We start from the raw sequence: 7347 nt of genomic DNA, 5'->3' as shown, positions 1-7347 counted from the left end.
AGATTTCTTTCCACACCCAAAACAGGGACTTATCAGTGCCTTCATTGCAATCAATGCAGCAATGTATTAAAAGGGGATTATTTTCACCACCCACACTCTGGTAAACGATACAAAATTAAAGACTACTCCACTTGCGATACATCGCATGTGGTATACCTGATCAAATGCCCTTGCGGTCTTTTGTACATTGGTGAAACCACCCAGTCTATCAGGGACCGCATAAGCAAGCATAAATCCACAATCAGGTGTGGCAATACACTATTACCCCTACCATATCATTTTATTACAGCTGGGCACACCATCCCTCAATTGAAATTTTGTGTTATTGAGCACGTACCCTTTCCTCGGAATGGTGGTAATCGTATCCAACTCTTGAAAAGAAGAGAGGCCTTCTGGATACATGAATTACAAACTCTCACACCGAGAGGTCTCAATAGAGAGTATGATTTATTATCTTTCATATGATGGGTCTAAGACTATACTTCTTCACAATTTTGTAGAAATTAGATGGTCATTATTTTTGTCAATGAGTCATGTTATCATTACAGGATTACTAACATATTTTCTTAATTTTACAGAGTCGTCGATTTTGAACTGCACGCAATTGTCACCGATTGTCCTTGTTTCTCCCTCGGACTCTCCCTCCCCGCCTCCTTCAAGCTAATTCTTTTACTTATCAGCATATCTAGACTACCTTTTGATTCCTGTATTCAATTGTGTCCTTTTTCCTTTTTTTTCTATAATATCAATAGATATATCCCTCCTCACTTTGTAACAGGAAGCTTTAATTTATTCCCCTTCACCACTGGTCTAATCATTGTACAATACATGTGTGACACTTTCATATCATCCCCAATGACTAATTAATTAGTTATTTACCATTATTTCATACACAGTTCATGTCTTTCACACATAGCCTCCACTCAATCTGATTGATACATGAGCGTTCCCTCTTCTCTTTTTCCTACAAGCTCCCTCTCAATATAGGAACCCTGACAGCATGAAAGCTGTTACACACATGGTTAATCGCTGTGCAGTCCAGCGTTACCTCCCACAACACGCCCCTCTGTTTCTTTATGCCTGATCTCACGTTCACATGGGCGGCAACGTCACTTCCGGTGACGCGGCCCAGTCAATCTGAGGCTGTCCCGCCCACCGCCTATTTAGCAATCACATCATGGGCCTTGTACACCCAGGCTACAAGCGGTGGATACCGCGTTTTCCAGGACACATTACGCCGCCACCCACTAACGGTAAGCACATCTCCTCTGTGTGCATTCAGGCATGTAAATAGTTTACAGGGAGACTTAACCCCTCATGCACTATATATATCGTCCCATACAGCTACATCACTCAGAGTGACATACCTGATCCTATGCAGCATTGAGTCCTAAGCGACAACAGACTTAACACCAAGTGAGTGGGTACATATGGGATATGATGATCATGTATTTCTGAGCATATTGAGTGAATTCCTCTCATCCTTTGTTTTGATCTACAGACCTCTTATTTAAACCTCTTATGGAATTACTTCCTGCTAGCCCAGCCACAAATTATTGCCGGTTGGTATCTTACATACACTTAGCACTTTATCAAGGTGCAACCATATGGCAGCACTTTATTGTGGACATTTTTCTTTGTTTTTATTTTATTTCATTATATCTTTTCAAGATAAACGCAAGGATAATCTTTAAAAAGGATCGCACTATCCCCACCATCAATATAGTGGTGACTAGATATTAAGTGAGTAGTAACAAATCTAAGATTAGTTTACGCTTTCTCGTCTACACAATTGATACGATTATCTCACATATATATACTGTTTACTCTAGATACATTGCAAATCTTTCCAAGAGAGCAGTCTGGGTAGGTTACAATACTTCCGCCTTTTTCCCTTTTTTTTTTTTTTTCCCTAATCCCTCGTACCTCAACCCATCCCTCCCATCACTATTGCACTTTTTTGAATATTTATTTTGGTATTTACTTGATGTTTGAACCATATTGATTGTACATTATGTAGCATCTGACTTGTATTCTATACCTGTATCTGATTTGCAGCATACTGATGAAGGCTTGTTTGTATAAGCCGAAACGTCTAAATTTGAGACTGCAAATAAAATCTTCACTTTGCGACAAGTTGAGTGCCAAAAATTTCTTTCATTATTTACACTGGTGTGGGAACCTTCTTTTGTGCACCAACGCAGTAGTGCCACGATATACTTGTTGATTTACTCACCCTTACGTGTGCACGCTGGCTACTATGTCCTCCCTTACCTTCTCATACAACCAAGAAGAAACTAATGCAATTTTGTCCAAGCTTAGTTTTTCTAGTGATTTTCTCAAAGTCCCACCCAAGGAGATGAGAGGGAAAGACCTTGAGTGTGAAGTAAGACACCAAGCGAATCTTGAGCTACACTGTGCAACACTATCAGAGTATCTCCGAGTCCAACGCATTCCAAGAGGACTACGGGTCCCGTTAAGGCCGACACTTTTTAGTGATTCCGCTGACTTCTGCCAGAAATTCGAGCAGATATTAAACAAATGCTCCTTTGATTTGATGACTATTACTGTCGAGCACCTGCAGACATCCATTAACAAGAGCCGTGACAATATAAAAAATATAGAGTCACAATTGGCTTCTTCTAGTACATCCGAAGAACTCACCTCCCTTAAGGATAAACTTAAAGGGATTATTGACCAACATAAACGAGACTCCGAACAGAGAAAGAGGATTAAGTTCCAAAGGGACACAGATGACTACAATAACAATAGGGTTTATCACTGGCGTTATAACAGTACCTCTCGTTCCACCTCCTCTAGGCTTGAGCAACAATCCTCGATTGATCCATCCACATCGGGTTCTGAAACCGATAGAAGGGAATACCGCTCTTCGTATTTTTTAAGACCAGCGAAGAAGACGTCCACGCAGAAGAGAGTTCGCCGCAGCCAACGGAGGAAGAGATCCAGATACGAACAGGATAACGAGATCCCAGGTATGGAATCCCTAGTGGTCAACATCTCCTCCAGGTCCCTTAGCATAGCAGAAAATAATCTGCTCCAGAGGGGTTTGTCCTACTGCCCTTCTTTCAAATTCAGTACATTTCAAATGGACATGGATCTGCAGCGATTCTACCGCCGCATCAGACTACTGGTTCATTTTGCAAATAAGGACAAGGAGATACCCAGACCTCAACCCATGACTCCATGCCTTATTTCAATTGATCGCTTGGGACTTCGTAACAAGAGCACCTATCGGCCACCATCGGCCTCGCATGCGGTCGAATCTTTTATTGAATTTATCGATAAGGCATTCCTAAAATTACGTCAAGGCATTGAGAGAGGCGATCTTCACGTCTCCCCCAATCTTGACACGGTGGACTTCCAGGCTTTGGAGGCACTTTGTCAAGATCCCAATATCATCATTAAACCTGCTGATAAAGGGGGAGCAATAGTTGTAATGGACAAACAGGATTACATGCATGAAGTGTTGCGCCAATTAAATGACAGCTCTGTTTATGCAGTCCTTCCTCATAATCCAATGAGGAGTATCAGGGACTGCATATATTCTGTAGTCACAGATTACACTACACGAGGCATAATTGATATTAAGACATGTGACTTTTTGATCAAAACAGATCCCATCACTCCAGTATTTTACATCCTTCCGAAAATTCATAAGAGATTGGAGTGTCCTCCGGGCCGACCCATAGTGGCGTCAACAGATTCCATTTTATCACCACTATCCATACTTTTGGAAAAAATTCTAACCCCTCTCACTAGACAAGCATCTTCTTTTCTATTAGACACAGGGGATTTTCTTAAAACTCTACGAAATTTGGGTCCTGTCCCTGGGGACTCTTTTCTAGTCTCCTTTGATGTAAAAGATTTATACACATCAATTCCACATGAATTGGGGATTGATTGCGTAAAGAGACGCTTACTGAGATCTGAGTTGGATAGGGACACGATTGACTTCTGTATTGAATTATTGACCCTCGTTCTCACCAGAAATTATTTCCTCTTTGGCGATACATTCTATCTACAGACCAAGGGGACTGCGATGGGGTCTAATGTCGCGCCCCCTTATGCAAATACATTTATGGCAACATTTGAAGAGGATATTGTCTACTCTGACCCTCTTTTTAAAACCCACTGTAGACTATGGAAAAGATTTATAGATGACATTTTTTGCATTTGGACAGGGTCGGCTGATACATTAGACATATTCTATAATAAATTGAATATGGCCTGGCCAGGTCTAGCCTTTACCATGACTAGGGATTTACAGGTGGTGAGTTTCTTGGACACTAAGGTCATCAAGAGTGTGGAGGGATATTTGAGCACTGACCTACACATCAAAACCACAGACCGGAATAGTCTGTTGCACTACAAGAGCTTACACCCTCCCTCCACCAAGAAATCCATACCAATATCACAATTCAAGAGGGTTGAACGGATTGTTTCTGATCCGTCAGTTAGCCACATTAGGTTAAATGAGATGCATAAGAAATTTCGCTCGAGGGGCTATCCTTCAAGTTTACTTGATCAAGCACGACAACCCCCGGCCCCAAACCGCAGTGGAGTCTCAGGACGTCTACCCTTCGTTCATACATATCACCCGTATGTACAGATTTTACACCGTTCCATACGGAGACATCGGGGCATCCTTAAGGAGGCTCATCCAGAGGTGACAGAATTTCAGCATAACTTTCTACCATGCTATAAACGCCCCAGAAACATTAGGGACACCCTGATTAAAGCAGATATAGGCCCAGGAGTGAGGTCAACAACACAAAGATTTCTTTCCACACCCAAAACAGGGACTTATCAGTGCCTTCATTGCAATCAATGCAGCAATGTATTAAAAGGGGATTATTTTCACCACCCACACTCTGGTAAACGATACAAAATTAAAGACTACTCCACTTGCGATACATCGCATGTGGTATACCTGATCAAATGCCCTTGCGGTCTTTTGTACATTGGTGAAACCACCCAGTCTATCAGGGACCGCATAAGCAAGCATAAATCCACAATCAGGTGTGGCAATACACTATTACCCCTACCATATCATTTTATTACAGCTGGGCACACCATCCCTCAATTGAAATTTTGTGTTATTGAGCACGTACCCTTTCCTCGGAGGGGTGGTAATCGTATCCAACTCTTGAAAAGAAGAGAGGCCTTCTGGATACATGAATTACAAACTCTCACACCGAGAGGTCTCAATAGAGAGTATGATTTATTATCTTTCATATGATGGGTCTAAGACTATACTTCTTCACAATTTTGTAGAAATTAGATGGTCATTATTTTTGTCAATGAGTCATGTTATCATTACAGGATTACTAACATATTTTCTTAATTTTACAGAGTCGTCGATTTTGAACTGCACGCAATTGTCACCGATTGTCCTTGTTTCTCCCTCGGACTCTCCCTCCCCGCCTCCTTCAAGCTAATTCTTTTACTTATCAGCATATCTAGACTACCTTTTGATTCCTGTATTCAATTGTGTCCTTTTTCCTTTTTTTTCTATAATATCAATAGATATATCCCTCCTCACTTTGTAACAGGAAGCTTTAATTTATTCCCCTTCACCACTGGTCTAATCATTGTACAATACATGTGTGACACTTTCATATCATCCCCAATGACTAATTAATTAGTTATTTACCATTATTTCATACACAGTTCATGTCTTTCACACATAGCCTCCACTCAATCTGATTGATACATGAGCGTTCCCTCTTCTCTTTTTCCTACAAGCTCCCTCTCAATATAGGAACCCTGACAGCATGAAAGCTGTTACACACATGGTTAATCGCTGTGCAGTCCAGCGTTACCTCCCACAACACGCCCCTCTGTTTCTTTATGCCTGATCTCACGTTCACATGGGCGGCAACGTCACTTCCGGTGACGCGGCCCAGTCAATCTGAGGCTGTCCCGCCCACCGCCTATTTAGCAATCACATCATGGGCCTTGTACACCCAGGCTACAAGCGGTGGATACCGCGTTTTCCAGGACACATTACGCCGCCACCCACTAACGGTAAGCACATCTCCTCTGTGTGCATTCAGGCATGTAAATAGTTTACAGGGAGACTTAACCCCTCATGCACTATATATATCGTCCCATACAGCTACATCACTCAGAGTGACATACCTGATCCTATGCAGCATTGAGTCCTAAGCGACAACAGACTTAACACCAAGTGAGTGGGTACATATGGGATATGATGATCATGTATTTCTGAGCATATTGAGTGAATTCCTCTCATCCTTTGTTTTGATCTACAGACCTCTTATTTAAACCTCTTATGGAATTACTTCCTGCTAGCCCAGCCACAAATTATTGCCGGTTGGTATCTTACATACACTTAGCACTTTATCAAGGTGCAACCATATGGCAGCACTTTATTGTGGACATTTTTCTTTGTTTTTATTTTATTTCATTATATCTTTTCAAGATAAACGCAAGGATAATCTTTAAAAAGGATCGCACTATCCCCACCATCAATATAGTGGTGACTAGATATTAAGTGAGTAGTAACAAATCTAAGATTAGTTTACGCTTTCTCGTCTACACAATTGATACGATTATCTCACATATATATACTGTTTACTCTAGATACATTGCAAATCTTTCCAAGAGAGCAGTCTGGGTAGGTTACAATACTTCCGCCTTTTTCCCTTTTTTTTTTTTTTTTCCCTAATCCCTCATACCTCAACCCATCCCTCCCATCACTATTGCACTTTTTTGAATATTTATTTTGGTATTTACTTGATGTTTGAACCATATTGATTGTACATTATGTAGCATCTGACTTGTATTCTATACCTGTATCTGATTTGCAGCATACTGATTAAGGTTTGTTTGTATAAGCCGAAACATCTAAATTTGAGACTGCAAATAAAATCTTCACTTTGCGACAAGTTGAGTGCCAAAAATTTTTTTCATTATCAGATCCCAGTACAGGCCAAGCCAGTCCTTCTCCCCGCCTTCCTGACCCTGCTGACCTGACCCGGAACTCTTGTCTCCATAAGAGGCAGCCTCTTCCTCTGAATCACTGCCTGTTCATCACTTGTGTCTCTTACTGTGACTCTGGCTCTCAGTCTGCCTGTCGTTTCCCGTGCTCCCTGTTTAACCTGGTCCTTGTGTTCCTCCCAGTGCCCGCCATCTCGTGTCCGCCTCCAGCCTGTGTCTTCGTCTGACCCGTGTTTCACCGTTCCTGCCTTGTCTGCCAGTATCCTCCAGCCTCCGTTCTTGAGTTCCAGTCCTACCGGTTCCGGTCCAGCTCTTCCATCTGCCTGCCTGTTACATCTCTTGTCGTGCCCTCCATCCTCCTCG

The 7347-nt window shown here is 41.8% G+C and overlaps 2 long non-coding RNA genes across 3 annotated transcripts; both read left to right on the top strand.

Moving 5' to 3' along the window:
* The first annotated feature begins 588 nt into the window (after nucleotides 1-588).
* On the top strand, nucleotides 589-1887 carry LOC141087959 (uncharacterized). The gene is made up of 4 exons (XR_012231780.1): nucleotides 589-1253; nucleotides 1345-1416; nucleotides 1502-1743; nucleotides 1833-1887. It is a non-coding gene; the product is annotated as an uncharacterized lncRNA (long non-coding RNA).
* A 3496-nt stretch (nucleotides 1888-5383) lies between these two features.
* Nucleotides 5384-6856, top strand: LOC141087958 (uncharacterized). 2 transcript variants are annotated; one of them, XR_012231779.1, is made up of 4 exons: nucleotides 5384-6048; nucleotides 6140-6211; nucleotides 6297-6538; nucleotides 6628-6856. It is a non-coding gene; the product is annotated as an uncharacterized lncRNA (long non-coding RNA). The 2 variants fall into 2 exon arrangements; XR_012231778.1 differs by having other exon boundaries at nucleotides 6297-6856.
* The last annotated feature ends 491 nt before the right edge of the window (nucleotides 6857-7347 follow it).

Source organism: Dendrobates tinctorius, unplaced genomic scaffold (assembly GCF_039654945.1).
Source record: "Dendrobates tinctorius isolate UK_male_01 unplaced genomic scaffold, ASM3965494v1 ptg000036l, whole genome shotgun sequence".
Classification (NCBI taxonomy): Eukaryota; Metazoa; Chordata; class Amphibia; order Anura; family Dendrobatidae; genus Dendrobates; species Dendrobates tinctorius.
The sequence above is the reverse complement of the archived record's forward strand: the minus strand, read 5'-3'. Positions and strand labels throughout refer to the sequence as shown.